Here is a 17,933-nt window from a genome sequence, read left to right on the forward strand (position 1 = left end):
GATGTTGTCTTGCGCTTGAGTGGCTTTCTGAATAGCTTCCACAGAGATGGGCAGGGGTCGGTACCTCTCTACCACACACCTCATGTACTCTTCTGTCTCTAGAGCCTCGTCTTCTTCAGCGGGGGTGGCGGGCCTAGGGTGTCTTGAGAGGTAATCCACTGGGTTATTTGTTCCAGGGCAATATTCAACCTTGCAATTGTATTCTTGCAACTGTAGCATCCATTTTTCAATGAGCAGGGGCGGCTTGGAGGCTGTACCATGAAACAATGGAATGAGCGGTTTGTGATCAGTGGTGACAATGAATGGGTGTCCGTGCACGTACAAATGAACATTTTTGCACCCCCCAATGAATAGCGATCGCTTCTCGCTCAATCTGGGAGTCCTTTCTCTCAGTCTCCGTCAAGGATCGGCTCGTGTAGGCTCATTCTTCTGCTTGAACTTTCTGCAGGAGCACCGCACCCAGCCACGTCGGACTGGCATCCACAGCCACTGTGGTCTCTCATTGAGGTTAAAGTATCTCAGTGTGGTATCTGCAGATAACACCTCTTTTGTTGCCTTGAATGCACTCTCCTGGGCTGGACCCCATGACCAGGCAGTGGTGGCTTTGGTCAGATTCCTCAGGGGTTGTGTTAGCGACGTGAGATCCTTGATGAACCGGCCACAGTAGTTCACCATACCTAAGAAACTTCGGACCTCTGTTATGTTCATCGAGGGGAGCATGTTCTTGATGTCTGCAATGTGTAGCCAAAAAACTTTATGCTGTTTTTCAGGAACTCACATTTCTCCCTGTGAAGGGTGAGGCCAGAGTCATGTATGCGCTGAAGAACCGTCTTCAGCTTGGTATGATGTTCTTGAATGGTCTTTGCATAGATCCAAATATCGTCACTGACATTGATGACTCCTGATAGGTCTCTCAGTAGCTCACGTATGTTGTTTTGAAAAATTCCTGCCGCACTAGGGGACAGATTTATACTTTTTGACGCAAAACTGCGCTAATACAGTTTTGCATCAGAAATGTTAGCGCTGGCTAGCGTAATTTCTTAACACCACCGTGCGTCAAATTTCTACTTTGATGCTGGGTGGCGCTAAGAATAGGTTAGAGTAATTTTTCCTGACGCTAACCATTCCTCCTTGTCGTAAGGCAAAATAACGTTAAAAAACATTGCAAAACAGATATACGCCATTTTTCAACGCAATAGCATCAAAAAGAGACACAAACAGAGCAAACAGTGCTGAGAAGCACCAAAATGGATCCCAGAAGCCAGGAGAGAGCCCAGGGAGACCCCACACAACAGGAACCAGCCAGGAGGACACAGACGAGACCCAGGGGAGAGACAAGAAGAGGAGGAACTGTCGCTTCAGTGCAGTTAGGAAGAGAGACAATTGCAATTTGGCAACAGATTGTGGACAAGATTAACAGTGTGACAGAGGTCAGGAGAACTGTCTCTGAGTGCAAGAAACGCTGGCATGACTGCAAGCGCAGGACAAAGTAGAAAATGGCAAGGAACAGGAAGGCAGCACTGCAGACTGGAGGTGGGAGTCCAGCACAGCAAGAGGACCTGAAAGAGATGGAAGACATGGTTGCAGCCATCATCCTGGAGGAAATCATCACTGGTATCACAGCACATGAAAGCGCAGACTACCAGGAAACAACACATATGCAGGGTAAGTTTCATGGGGGACAAAAATGCCTAAATGTCAAGTGCAAGACGGGGGAGGCACATACCTACTACACAATGCATGTCAGCCCTGCAAATCAGGCAGTGGAAAGGGCAAAGGGGCATGGCACGGGACTCCTTGCACTGCCCATGCCAGGTGCATGGGCTGTTCAGAGGCATCCAGGAGTATAGCACAACACAACACCAACAACCTTTGCATGGGGGTACACCGCCATGTCAAGGCTGCTGGAGATGCTGAAGCAGACCAGGGGGGTACGGTAGAATGTAAAACTGGTCTGCTGTAAACTAGAGGACAATGCCCAGTCTCAGGCCATTGGCTCCAGCGGCATTTACCATTGACAACAGTTGCCACTACTACCTGTGCTGTGTGTGCTGGTCAATTAGGAAATGGCAGTTAGGTGCCCATGACACAAACACACCCAAAATTAGGGTTCAGTATGACTATGTGATCAATCCCCATCAGTCCCAATCCAAGTGAAACTCCTGTCAGCTGCTCATGTCCATAGACTCAATAACCATCCTGCACTGTCACATACACAATGATGTACACAGCAGTAATCTCATAAGTATGCTGCCCATTCCTGGGTTTACCCCGGTGTTACAATAGCTGCAATGCCACCACACAACATCTCAGGTGTCATAGTGCTGAGACAACTGCATTGAGAGGGAGGACATATGGATGTAGGTAGGCAAACAGACCTTCACAGTCATAAGAGGAAATTTAACTCTGCCAGACCCATCAGTGCAATGGAATGTAGCACACATACTCAGCACCGCATAGGTGTATGTGAAAAATGATAGACTGGGATAGGGCCATATTGTTATGTATGGTGCATGTGGCATCAGCACACTAACAATCATTGCAAGGCCACACCATGCTAATGGAAGCAGAGGGAGGGTTGATGAGGACAAGAAAGTGGCAAGCTACAATTTGGACAGAACCCACACCTAGAAGATGTGATGCAGACGATTCCCCAAACTGCCCACTCTACATGTGACATGCATGTGGGGCATAGGTCTGAGAGAGAGAATGCAAACATTGTTGACAGGAACAATGCATGGGAACCAAGATAACATTGTATCACCAATACGAAGTCAGTGATGTCACTTTAAAACTGGCACAACACAGACACACTAATTGTACAATATCTCATTGCCGAGGGCGATGGGTCTCCTGTGGATCTGTCTGTCCTGGACAACCCTGATGACCTGGATGACCAGCTGACAACCATCAGCCAGGAAAGCCTCCAAGATGTCCTGGGAACCCTCGAGACACCACCTACAGTTGCAAGAAGGAGCACGCATGTAGCAGCCATCCCAGAGGACCCACCCACCACCCCAATAGTACGACCTGCCAGCTCAAACACAGCTGAGGACTTTGATGACACAGGGACCACCTTTGAGAGGACAGTAATGGGAGTACAGCGGGAGCTGGTCAAGGAGGTGTGGGTGGGGATGCAAACTATGGCAGCCAGCCTTGAGTGGATGCGCATGTGCATGATGACATCCGCAGAACAGTCAGCAGCCATACAAGTCACACAATCCATACTGCAAGGAGTCCAACAGCGTGTGAGGGACCTCACCACTGCTGTGAGGGAGTTGCCACAACACCTGCCCTCCCAAACTTTCAGCTGCATGCATGACAACAAGCTTGACTCCATGCACTGGGAACTTGCCTCCCACAGGGCAGACATGGCTTCCTACCACAGGGATGGTGCTGCCATACTCAATATTCAGTAGCACCTCTTTGCTGCAGTGATGCCATATGTAGTTCCATAGATGGCAGCTGCTGGGAATTTGGTGTCCACTTCTCCAACCACTGAGGTGTGTGTTTCCCCCTCAAACCCACTAGCACCACCATCAAGGGCAGATGAGGCAACACAGACATCACAGGATGAAGATGTGGAACAGATCATCTTCACCTGTAGGAGTACCCGGTAGCACCAGCCCATGCCACATGGGCACTGATTTCCTTTCTCCTGTGCTTGTCAACATGCCAGTGTTGCTACAGTTGGTGGCATGCACTCTTCACCAACACACTGTTAACCTTACCACTATGGACTGCAATTGTCCCTCACTACTCAACTGGCAATTCATGTTCCTCTGCACTGAACGACACTTCATCTCAGCATATCAAATGACAAGTCCCTCAACCTTGCACTTGCGTTGCGTCACAATAGTATACTTTACACTAATGGGGTCACAGACCTGGACAATGCAAATATTGCACTACAGCACTTTAATATAAACAGTACCTAGACACCTTCTTTGCCTCTGTGTAATGTGACACATCTACTTTGCTGGAGATTTTTGATGCATGTAACATGTCTATGGTCACAGAGTGTCAATACCACGGAGCTGAAATAATGTGGGCAGATATCATTTGTGTCATTTTTTAAGCAAAAGCCGCACAAACTTACAAAATATTATTGTATATTTTAAGTTTGTGCTGCTTTTGCGTCAAAAAATGAGGCAAGTGCAGTGCAATAATAGTATACTTCAGGGCCAACGTACCTACAAGATGAAAGTCAATGCTGGCCACATCCCCTACAAGCAAGTCATTGTGTTGGTGACATTTACTTTAAAACCTACATGCCTCACCCACAACATACAGCAGGAATGGCTGTGTAAGAGTGTTTGGCCAATAACGTCAGCTGGGCGTACAAGTAAAACACTTAGCGTGAAATGTGTATACTTGACCGCATCTGAAATTGACAATACTCAGTTAGCAGTGTTGACATGAACTTTAGGCTGCAGGCAGACATCCCACAGTGCCCAACATTCCGAAACAGGACCCAAACAATAACAGCTTTAAAACCACACCTACCTGTCCATTACATGGGAACCATAGTCACGTTGAGTGGTGGGTACAATGGATGGCAGATGCATTGAGATTTAGATTTGTTGTAGCTGCCAATGTGATAGCTCAGTTGGAAGTGGGAATTAACATGTCAATAGATGGATGTGGATGAAGTACGAAATACACAGGCCAACAGCCAATTGGCACTGTTTACTCATGCAAATACCCTAAGCCCCAAGCATATGACACATGCAGTAAGGGAGTACCTAAATCTTTAATAACTATATGCAAAACAGAACTTAAAACTGTGTAACACACCTATACTAATCTAATCTATCCTAACTATACATTACTCACAACTGGCCCTAACTACCCGATGCTAAGCTTACTTACCAAATTTAACAACACACTCTAAACATTTGCCCCCACCCCCCTTATATGACGAGACACATGTAGGACAACGTATACTAACCTAAACATACCAAACAATATATTTTTTTTGTATTTTAAAAATGTTTTCTTTTAACATTTTTTAAATACACAAAAGCCCCAACATTAACCCCCACCCACCCACAAACGAACATGTGATAATATGAAACCCCCCAACCTACTTATCCTATCTAAACTACTACCCTACTCTAACCTATCACTAAAGCCCCTAAACCCACTTAAAAACAGGATGAGAAATGAGGAGGGAGGGGACTGAATTAGGGGTGAGGGGAGGCAAGAGATCACAGGTTTGCATTCCTCTGTGTCTTCTTAATAGCTTTAAGCCTTCGGGTATTTTTGTCCACGTCCTTCTGTATATTGTCAAGCTTTCTCAACACTTTCCTCATGTCCATCTGGAATTCGAAAGTTGCGGCCATATCCAATTCAGCAGATGTGGTGGTCTGTTTTGCAGAGGTTGTTGCTCCAGCAGGGGTGGTCGGTGGTGCTGACGTTGAAGGAGCAGCAGGTGTGGTGTTTGGTGGTGCCGAGGTTGACAGTGCAGCAGGTGGGGCTGATGTGATGGTGGCCGCTGTGGTACTGGCTGCAGTTTTGGTGGTGGCTCCAACCTTTGTGGCCAATGCCTGTCCCCCTTGAATGGAAGCCCGCCATTCTCCTGTAGCTCGCTCTCTCTGATAGCATCTTGCCATCCTTCTGTATCAAGACTTGACATCCAATATGTGTCTGTATCTCACTGCCTGCTTCTGGGAAGCCCTGATCTCCGCTACATCCATGTTGGCAGCTGTACACATTAGACAGGCAACCATCAGTAAAATCATTGTGTGATACATGCACGGATGATAATCTAGCACTCTGCCTCAATTTGCACATGCGGTCCAAATCACAGTCCAGATGATATAATGTCCCTGACGAATGAAATGGCAACGCTGTCTACTCATCAAGTATTTAACAGCACAGCAAAGCACAACAAGAGGTGCACCAAATAAAGTGATCTGTGCATTGATGTAGTGCAATGTGTCACAATGCAAAGGCATCAACTACTTCACATGGGCCATGGCGACTAATCTTTATCATCCGAGTCAACCTCAAAGCACCCAAGACCAGTGATTTGTAGATGTAATTGGCTGGATGGTATGCAGTTACTAATCATAAGGGGTCAGTGTTGTTTGGGACACATGCATGCTTGAATGAGATGACTGTCATCTACACTGTGACCATCACATCTACCTACATATATGTTCTTCCCCTACCCCTGTGCCTCAGGGGGGATGGGCATGCAATACATCATCACAACTGTCGAGGACAACCACAAAGCCATGTCCACTTTTACATGGATTTAGTGAGTGGAACACATGTGAGGAGGTGTCAGGACCGCGATAGCGCGTGGGCGCAGTTGTGCTAATGTGATAGCTAACATTGCCATGAAACCACACATTGTATGTGGTAAAAGACATTCATTTAACAAATCAGGCCATTGGTAGTATCATTGTGCTCGAACAGTGAAAAACATTGAGCATCACCATCATGGAAGAATCTGGAAAAAAGGGGAAACTCCAAATCCTAGACTTCCCCTTTGATCCAATTAGGTTTGGGTGTGGTCAGGCTATAAATACCTGCCACACCCGTTCAACCGAAGCTTCCTATTTTGAGCGTCTAATGAACAGCGGTTCCGGTGAGCAGCTGACGGAATTCCTTAGGTATTCTCTTTCTGTTATTTGCGAGCGGCCGGCTCGCAGCGGTAAGAAATTTCCTTTTCAGATTCTAGGCAAACAGTTGAACATAATTGCCAGAGATCTGTTTGTTTATTTAGCGAGCGGACGGCTCGCGGTGGTAAGGAATTTCCTTTCAGATTCTAGGCAAACAGCTGAATATAATTACCAGAGATCTGTTTGTTTATCTAGCGAGCGGACAGCTTGCAGCGGCGAAGAATTTCCTTTTGACAGATTTGCCCTTTGTGAACTCAGTGTTTATTCTTTGTTTAAAAATGAAACGCTACGCGAATATAGTTTAATAACAGTGTGTCCTTTGAATATCGATTTCTCTGTGAACTCTAAGACAACAAATACTCTCTGGGGACATTTCTTTGAAAAGAAAGTTAAACGCTATTAATCGTTTCATTTTTGTTTTAGAAAGAAGGTTTATAATGTTCAAAGGATTCTAAAAGTGTTAGTTTAAATTTCATTGTGTTATGAAAGTGACATCGTGTTATTAAAAAAAAAAAACTTGTCTACTAAGTGGAAAGAGATCAATATTTGTGTTTCTCGTATTTGAGAATTATTGAGGAATTCTTGGTGCTGAGTTTTCAAGTCTATAGAATAAGTTATTTTGGTGGAATAATTCAGCTAAATGTTTATTCTTAGTTTTGGTACAAGATGTGCTGCTGACTTCACTTTCAAAACAAATACTCTCTTAGGAATTAGCGAGATCATTGATAGTTAGTGGAATTGTCTTGTAAATGTCATTTTGTATATTTCAAACTAACCCATTCCTTTTCAGATCTCCCTCCTTGCTGTTCCTTCCCGATTAACCCTTCCCCCGGCTGGGCCACTCGAAAGTTCAGCGCTATTACAGCATCTGACTTTGGTGTTGCCTGGAAGTGGGACCCTTGTTCAGCATCGTGCAGATCCCGAGAACTTGGACCTCCTGACAGAATAGGAAGCCCACGAGTTTTCTCTTCTCTTGATCTGCACAATAGCTGAAGAGATGGCTAATTTAGATACAATAATGCAGGCATTAACACAATTACAGAAAGAGTTACAGGAATCTAGGAATGACACTGCAGCCCTAGTTAATAAAGTCACTCAATTACAAGCTAAGGTAGATGGTCCTGGAGGGACACCTTTACCACGGTTACCTCCATCTCCCACCAATGTATCTGTGAATGTCCCTACGCAAATACCGTTGGCTGCTCCTGAAAGATTTTCTGGGGATGTTAACAAGGTTCAAATATTCCTTACTCAAGTGGAGATACATTTCACTTGTCGTCCAGCTGCTTTCCCAGATCCACAGTCTAGGATTGCCTTTTTGATCTCTTACTTGTCTGGAGATGCAGCTAATTGGGCAGTTCCTCTGGTACGACAAGATAGTCCTTTACTGTACAATTGGCGTCGATTTGTGGACGAATTTGAAAAAGTGTTCAATCGACGAGCAGTTACCATGTCTGCTGATAAGGAACTATTGGAGCTAAAACAAGGAAACAAGGACCTTATTTCCTATCTCTCTCAATTTAATCATTTGGTGGTTGAAACAGCTTGGCCCGAAGAAAAGAGAGCTGCACTATATTATCAAGGTCTTAAGGAAGAATTAAAGGATGTGCTAGCTCAAATCGATCCTCAACCTAAAACAAGTACAGATTTAATAAATCTAACTTTAAGACTTGATCATAGACTTTCTGAAAGAAAGGGAGATAAAAAAAGACCAGATCGCAGTACTTGGCGTCAAGACAAATATCGTCCTGTTAATTCCTCTATTTCCTCAGATGTTCCTAATGAACCAATGGAAATTGGAACACTTAGACAACCTTTAACGAAAGAAGAAAAGGAACAAAGACGACGTCGAGGTTTGTGTTTATATTGTGGAAAGAAGGGACATTTCGTAAGGGATTGTTTAGCAAAACCTAAAAACAAAACTGATTCCTTTGTAAACGTTAAGAGTCAAGTTGCCTCTATAGAAAATATTAAGGAAAACTAAGAAACCCAAGAGATGGAGAAGGGAATCCCTTGGGTATTCTTACAATCCCTTCTGTACATTCTCGTTCAAATCAACAGAATAGACATTTCCGTATTTCAATACAGCTTTTGATAATGGATAAATGGCAAGAATCTTTTGCATTGATTGATTCAGGAGCTACTGGAAACTTTGTGGACTCTCAAACTGCAAATCGTTTACTTCTTGCATGTCAAAAGAAGATAATACCTGAAAGTGTACAAGCTGTGGATGGCAGTGAACTCGCTGGGGGTCCAATCACTACTCATACCTCCCCAATTCAAATGAGATGTTGCAATTCCAATGGTAAGCACCATTTTGAACAAATACAGTTCGATGTCATCAAAGCCCCACAATATGGCTTTATTTTAGGTATGCCTTGGCTAAGGTTACATAACCCTCTTATAGATTGGAGAAAAAAACACTGTGACATTCTCATCGTCTCTTTGTTCAAGAGTTTGTATTTCTACTCAACCTTGTATTCAACAGATTGCTACTGCAGCAGAAAAAATAATAGAATTACCATCTCGATATGCCACGTTTGCAGATGTTTTTAGTGAACAAGCAGCTGGTACGTTACCACCCCATCGACCGTATGATTGCCAAATTGATTTGGTGCCAGGATCTGCGATCCCTAATTGTAGAATTTACGCTCTTTCTGAAAAAGAAAATCAACATCTACGGGAATACCTTGATCAATGTTTAGCAAATAATTTAATTCGACCCTCACGTTCTCCAGCAGCTTCTCCTCTGTTCTTCGTTCCCAAAGCTAATGGAGATTTAAGACCGTGTATTGATTATAGAGCTTTGAACAAGATTACTATAAAAAATAAATATCCTCTGCCCCTAATTCCCGTGTTATTGGATCAAGTCAAGGAAGCTGTTGTATATACAAAACTTGACCTTCGAGGAGCTTATCATTTGGTCCGCAAACGAGAAGGAGATGAATGGAAAACAGCATTCAAAACTCGCTATGGCTTATTTGAATATCAAGTTATGCCCTTTGGTCTTTGCAACGCTCCTGCTGCATTTCAATATTTTCTTAATGATGTTTTAAGAGAATATCTAGATTTATTTGTCATTGTTTACATAGATGACATTCTAATCTATTCTAGTGCAAAAGAAGATCATGAAGAACATGTCCGGAAGGTACTACAAACTTTGCGAAAACATCATCTCTACTGTAAACTTAGCAAATGTGAGTTTCATACGGAAGAAGTAGAATTTTGGGGTGTTACCTTAACACCTAAAGGTATGCAAATGACCGACCGAAAGATTCAAGCTGTCAAAGATTGGCCCACACCTAAATCTGTCCGAGATGTTCAGTGATTTCTGGGGTTCGCCAATTTTTATCGGCGTTTTATTGATAATTTTTCCCAGAAGGTAGCCCCCATTACAAAATTACTTCGCAAAAATACCTCTTTTCATTGGTCATTACAAACGGAAGAAGCATTCCAGATGTTAAACAAGCTTTTACCACGGCCCCTATTCTAGCACATCCACGGAGTTCTGATCCGTTTATAGTGGAAGCAGATGCTTCTGACGTAGCCATTGGAGCCATTCTTTCACAAAGACATCCTACTACAGGACAATTACATCCTGTAGCTTACATGTCTAAAAAACAAAACACAGCGGAACAAAATTATACTATTGCAGAAAAAGAACTATTGGCAATACGTGCAGCATTCAAAGAATGGAGACATTATCTTTCTGGAACAATTCATCGAATCACAGTCTATACCGCTCATCGGAATTTACAATTCATGAGTTCAGCTCGAGTATTGACTCCTAGACAATTGCGGTGGATGTTATTTTTCGCTGAATTCGACTTTGTTGTTACTTTCAGACCAGGTAGTGATAATAGAAAAGCGGATGCTTTAACCAGACAAGAATCAAGTTTAGTACATGAGAAACCTCAACCAATGTCAATCATCAATCCCTCTAAAGTTATATGTTTAATAGCTGCTGACGAATTTCTGGATTCTGTTCGTGCACATTTCAACAGTACGGAATGGTCAATCTGGTTAGAAAAAGGCACTGACTATTCAATACGACAAGGTTTACCATTTTATAAGTCAACAATTTTTTTACCCACAAAGGAGTTACAAAACACAGCCTTTCAATGGTTGCATACTCATCCAGTAGCAGGCCATCCAGGACCTCAAAAAACGCTTGAACTTCTGAAAAGATATTTTTTTGGCCCACTTTGATTAAAGATGTCAAACACATGATAGAATCATGTGATATTTGTGCCCGTTGTAAAAGTTCTCATGTGAAACCTAAGGGATTTTTAATACCTTTGCCAACTCCTAATTCTCCATGGGAACATATTTCAATGGACTTTATCACAGGTCTCCCCGAAGTCAACCATGTAAACACGGTATTAGTAGTTATAGACAGTCTGACTAAATATGCACATTTTATCGCGTGCAAAGAACTTCCCACATCAAGTATTCTGGTCAATCTTATTCTACAAAATATTGTGCGGCTCCATGGTCTCCCAAAGGTTATGCTATCTGACAGAGGCTCATTTCTGGCAGAAATGGTGTCATGCTTTATATATTGATTCTAATCTATCTACAAGTTATCATCCACAAACTGACGGCCAAACTGAAAGGTTAAATTAAACATTAAAACAATATCTGCGATGTTACGCAGAAGAAGATCCCTCTTCCTGGCCTTCGCTTCTGTGGCTCGCAGAATTAGCATATAATAATTCTTGTCATTCTTCAACAAAAACACTCCATTCTATGGTCTTTATGGTCAACATCCTCGTATTCTACCAGTTGATTTTCCAAGTTCTACAGACATGATGCCGGCAGTACAAGGAATGTTATCCCAGTTAAAGAAGATTCACTTCCAACTTCAACAAAATCTTCAACAAGCCAAAATAAAATACAAACAACATTATGACAAAAAACATCAATCTGGTCCCGAATACAAGATAAAAGACATGGTATGGTTATCTATAAAGAATTTGAATTTTAAAGACAAGAATACATTTCATCCAAAATTCATTGGGCCGTACGAAATTTTTCAACGTATTAATCCAGTGACATACAAACTAAAATTACCCCCATCTTTGCGAATTCATCCTGTGTTCCACACCTCTTTGCTTAAACCTGCCATTTCCAAACATAAAACATGTCCACCTCCAATCCTTGTTCAAGATCAATGGGAATATGAAGTACAAACCATTCGGGATTCTAGATTTCGGGGTAATTCCTTGTGGTATTTAATATCCTGGAAAGGATATGGTTCTGAGGAGGACTCTTGGGAACCTGCTTCACAAATTCATGCTCCACGATTAATACGTCAATTTCATCTCCGTTACCCCAATAAACCAGGTCCGCGCCCACGTTCGGGGAGGGGGTGTACTGTCAGGACCACGATAGCACGTGGACGCAGTTGTGCTAATGTGATAGCTAACATTGCCATGAAACCACACACTGTATGTGGTAAAAGACATTCATTTAACAAATCAGGCCATTGGTGGTATCATTGTGCTCGAACAGTGAAAAACATTGAGCATCACCATCATGGAAGAATCTGGAAAAAAGGGGAAACTCCAAATCCCAGACTTCCCCTTTGATCCAATTAGGTTTGGGTGTGGTCAGGCTATAAATACCTGCCACACCCGTTCAACCGATGCTTCCTATTTTGAGCGTCTAATGAACAGCAGTTCCGGTGAGCAGCTGATGGAATTCCTTGGGTATTCTCTTTCTGTTATTTGCGAGCGGCCGGCTCGCAGCGGTAAGAAATTTCCTTTTCAGATTCTAGGCAAACAGTTGAACATAATTGCCAGAGATCTGTTTGTTTATTTAGCGAGCGGACGGCTCGCGGTGGTAAGGAATTTCCTTTCAGATTCTAGGCAAACAGCTGAATATAATTACCAGAGATCTGTTTGTTTATCTAGCGAGCGGACAGCTCGCAGCGGCGAAGAATTTCCTTTTGACACATTTGCCCTTTGTGAACTAAGTGTTTATTCTTTGTTTAAAAATGAAACGCTACCCGAATATAGTTTAATAACAGTGTGTCCTTTGAATATCGATTTCTCTGTGAACTCTAAGACAACAAATACTCTCTGGGGACATTTCTTTGAAAAGAAAGTTAAACGCTATTAATTGTTTCATTTTTGTTTTAGAAAGAAGGTTTATAATGTTCAAAGGATTCTAAAAGTGTTAGTTTAAATTTCATTGTGTTATAAAAGTGACATCGTGTTTAAAAAAAAAAAAAAACTTGTCTGCTAAGTGGAAAGAGATCAATATTTGTGTTTCTCTTATTTGAGAATTATTGAGGAATTCTTGGTGCTGAGTTTTCAAGTCTATGCAATAAGTTATTTTGGTGGAATAATTCAGCTAAATGTTTATTCTTAGTTTTGGTACAAGATGTGCTGCTGACTTCACTTTCAAAACAAATACTCTCTTAGGAATTAGCGAGATCATTGATAGTTAGTGGAATTGTCTTGTAAATGTCATTTTGTATATTTCAAACTAACCCATTCCTTTTCAGATCTTCCTCCTTGCTGTTCCTTCTCGATTAACCCTTCCCCCGGCTGGGCCACTCGAAAGTTCAGCGCTATTATAGCATCTGACTTTGGTGTTGCCTGGAAGTGGGACCCTTGTTCAGCATCGTGCAGATCCCGAGAACTTGGACTTCCTGACAGGAGGACTGCCAACTAGGAATGAGGTATCCATAGTTTATTCACATCTACATTCATGTGTCCAGTTGTGGACAACCATCAATATCTGATCTGCCAACACAATTACCAAAGCACCCACATTGATGCCAGCACACGTCTGGCCTTGACCTGCATGCACACCTATTACATACCACATAAGTTTCACGTAAATGGAGTACAACTTATGGGGCTAGATGCTGGGGGACAGTTACCCATACAGTCCTACATGTACATTACAATACAGAGATGAGCAATTTTGTGCAGAAAACTGATACATCACTGTCTTGTGAAAATGAGGGTATGACTCAGTGACAATATTCTGACACAGGAGCACCTCTAAGTCACATGTGGGACTACATGTGGCTTCTAATCACCTTATTCACATGCTGCTGCCTATTGCACAGCACAAGACTCCCAAGATATGACTCTCTGCATGTGAATGTCTAACCCTTGCACGGAACACTATGTCTACATCCAGCAAAGTAATATATCAGATCACGTGACAGCTCATCATATCTTGCAATGAGTGCAACACACAAGAGTCACTCACACAACAGCTGCTATCACTACACAGGACAGACATTACCACACTTACTGGATACGTCTGGGTCCTGAAATCGAGCCACTTCCCCGATCTTATAGGAGGCCAGTCCACCTGTAAGACAGGGAAAGGAAATGTATGCTTGATGTCAGATCACTGTACAAACGTGTGTACAACATATTACAATGTGTAACATTTTATATGAGTGAGCTGCTGATCCTGCATGTAGACACTCCAACAGACATACCACTGCAAACTCACATTGACACTGACACTCCAGTGAGTGATAGACACACATCTGCACACATGCACTGGGCCTAACAATCATGTGTGTGCTAAACCTGACTACAAACATTTGTGGCTTATCCATTTCAGATGGTACTCCATGTCATGATTTGTATTTGGGTGACAATTTCAATGGCACTTCCCTGGTGCACTGCAATACAAGTCAGGTATTGTGGCTTGTGCATCAAGGCCCATAACAAATGTGGCACAGTTGTATGTAGGTAACAAGTGCCCCATTGGAAGTGCCCCCTAAGCTGTGTATGCCCCCTTTGTCAACATAATGGCAGGGATCATGTGTGTGTAATGATGACAATGTAGCACTAAACATGGATGCCCAGTTTGCTGTCCCGATACAGTGAAATGTGGTATGCTGACAGTGTCTTACCTGATCATCATTGACAGAATGCATGGGCACAGGTGTTGTCATTGCACCTGAAATATGTTACTAAGGGCCACATGTACCAAGATCAGGTTTTGTGAGTCACACATTGCGAGACTTAGCAACTCGCAATTTGCAAGTAGGATGATCTGAGGTACAACACTGTCAATAACACTGTTTGCAAATCTCAATTGTAGCAAATTACCTACCTCGTGAATTCTCATGAGGTTGGTCTCATTTTGCAAACCCCTTGGGAATGGCAGCACTCACAGGGATGCTGGCCTGCTGGGCTCAGCAGACCACGAGGTCTGTGACTGCTTTCAAATATAGATGTATATTTTCTTTTAAATGCAGCCTTATTTCATCAAAGGTAAACAGAAAGCATTTCAAAAAAGCAATATTATGACTTTCATAATATTTTTGAAGCAGTTAGTGGTCTGGGGGACCACTTCCTGCTCTGAAACAATTTTTGGGCATGCATTCACAAAGGGTAAGAGATCTCATGGGGAACCCTCCCTTTTTGCAAATGGTTTAGCTCCAACTTGAAACGGATGGAAACTGTAATTGTTTAGTGGCAGCATTTGCAGTCACCAAACAATCAATCAGCGGACTACGACTCACTAATAGGAAAGGAACGCCCCTTCCTGAATGCCAATAGCAAACCCTGTTTTGTGATTGGGCAATGTGATAGCAGAATGGCAAAATTGGGGGTGTGCATTGGAATAAACATTTTTTCCTGATGTAAGCACACAAAATCTGAAAACTAGGCCGTTTGTGTCAATTAAAAATAGCTTGGTACATGTGGCCCTAAGTAATAGTCGGACATGACTCAACAAAGCTCAGGATTGCATTGTTAACATGTATAGACATGTGGAATACATCTCAGTACTGGGACACTAACAGTTTGTTCTTCTTGCATTCAACATGGCCACAAACATTGCATGCAGCACCTCAAGACATCCGCTGCTGTCACTCAGGAGCATTCTACTGTACACATTTGTCAATGTGATACTCACCAACAGGGCCACCGATCACCACACCCAGGTGGTCCAGCAGATCCTGTTCTCTGGCCACCAGGTCAGCCCAGCGATGCTTCAGCTGGTGCTCATTCCTTGCTGTGTGGAATACCAGTTTGAGGTGGTACAGCACCTTGCCCTACCGCAGCCGCCTTGCCTCTGTGTGATACCCCTGTATCACACGCCCACCGTTCTCCAGCATCAATGGCAGAAAGTGGCACACCAGTGACACAAGGCCCCCGAGCTCCTCCTCCCCCATGCGGGTCTGCCTCGCCCTTCCCGTCAGTTCCTTGCACCACAATGCAAAACAGAAAAAGTGAAAAGGAAGGAAAATAAATGTGAAAAAAGGAAACTTACAGCCCAAACTACGAACCCCAACTAAACCAACTAATGTAACCCCCAAACAGACACCCGACAGTACAAATACAATCCAAAAGACACTAAACTACATAAAAGCACATAAACAAGTAGAATATACAAATAGAATACACAAAAGACACCAGAGAGACACCACAAGATACAAGAAACGCAATCCCGACACCAGCAACACAGAGACACAGCCACACAGTCAAGGAATAGCACAGACTGTAAAGTGAAAGTACACCAACTGTACCATGCCTGTAAAAAGGATTTCCTCTTACATCATTTCCTGTCCCCTTGGCGGCCCGTATTTTGTCTTGCGTGTTTTTTTCATGCATACGATGTTTGCGTGAATATTTTGAACGCATAACCTATATGTGCGGCAAATTACCAATCATTACTGGTAAAATTCTATTTCAATGGATATCCACATGCGTGTGGTGCGCTGATGGAATTAACGCTGAGGGCCCATGAATGTTTAGTTAGCGTTTGCGTGATTTTTCGATACATTTGCGTAATTTATTTTTACTCACACTGTGTTTGCGTGAATTTCAATGATTTAACATGCATCCACCCTGTATCAAGATGGAGATAGGATGGTATGGCCTTCAGTGTGTGGTATAGTGGTTGGCCACATGTGGTAGAGCATGCAACTGTGTGTTTTGAGTGTGAATGATCTGTAACAACAATATGTGTGCTTCTGAAGGACCGGCATGCAATACATTGGACGTTATGTTAATGTATGAGTGTGTTACAAATGTGCATTTACATCAGATGGCAATCAGTGATGTACAACAGTCATGATTTGTGTTTGTAATATGTGTTGACTCATTTGATGTGCATAGTTGTTTGACTTTGGGGACATTACATTTCACATGACAAACAAAACTCAGGGATGATTGAAGATGGCTCATGAGTGCTAGGTCAGATATGTAACCCCTCATATGTCATTGATTGTTGGCTACGACTTCTTGGTGACTTGTGTGTGTACTCCCCATATGTCGGCCACGTGTACATTTTTGGTACATACAGTGTTTGAGACACTGCCTTAATTCCACCCATAAAAATGTTATGTGCACGTCAGTTTGACTCATAAGAATTACCTATGTAACTCATGTTGCTGTGGAGGAACTGCTGCCCTGGCTGAATGTGTTCACATATTGTCAGATGTGCATTCCACAGAAGTGTCCAGTTCAAGTGTGTGGGCATGTGTACCCTGTGTCAGGACTGGGCTCCATGGTGTTACGGTTTGTTGCGGGTCTAGTCAGGAGTCTGTCAGGGCAACACTGAGTATCTGGCAAGGAAGTAGTGTACCAAAGCAGAAGAGTTGCTAAAGGCATACAAGGGGAAAGGCCCCTATGGAACGGGTCAGTAATAGACAAACATACAGAGCTTATCACTAAGATTGTACACAGGGTAGGGCTCAGAACTTCCCACAGCAACAGGGAACGTCAGTGCCTCTGTGCAGATTAATCTTACAGACAGACACCATGCAAGCCCCATAGAAAGGAGGCAGCAGAAGTTAATCTGTGTCTGGACCCTTAGGGCACAAACAAGTATTGTACTTACATCCACAAGACTAGCCCTTGTTTGTCCGGCCGGAGACACAGTAACAATTCCTGGAACACAGCCATAGCACACTGTCACTGTTAGGCACTAATGACTACATGCAACACTAGACAAAGGATTGGGGCTGGATTTGCCTCCTGGAAATCAGGTGCATGACAAAATACAAAGGAAAACACTCTTAGACAGGTGAGGACTGATAGGGGGTCGCGCGTTCCAGCGAGAAGGGGTCGCGCGTTTCAGCGAGAGAAGAAGCCTACGGAGTCCCTGGTGCCTGGGGGGCGGGGCTGTGAGCCCTTTAAACTCGAACTGAGTGCGCCCGCTTCGTGGGTCGCGCGTTCCAGCGAGCGAGGAAGCATACGGAGTGCCTGGTGCCTGGGGGCGGGGCTGTGAGCCCTTTAAACTCGAACTGAGCGCGCCCGCTTTGCGGGTCGCGCGTTCCATCGAGAGAGGAAGCCTACGGAGTCCCTGGTG

This window comes from Pleurodeles waltl, chromosome 5, assembly GCF_031143425.1.
Source record: "Pleurodeles waltl isolate 20211129_DDA chromosome 5, aPleWal1.hap1.20221129, whole genome shotgun sequence".
Taxonomy (NCBI): Eukaryota; Metazoa; Chordata; class Amphibia; order Caudata; family Salamandridae; genus Pleurodeles; species Pleurodeles waltl.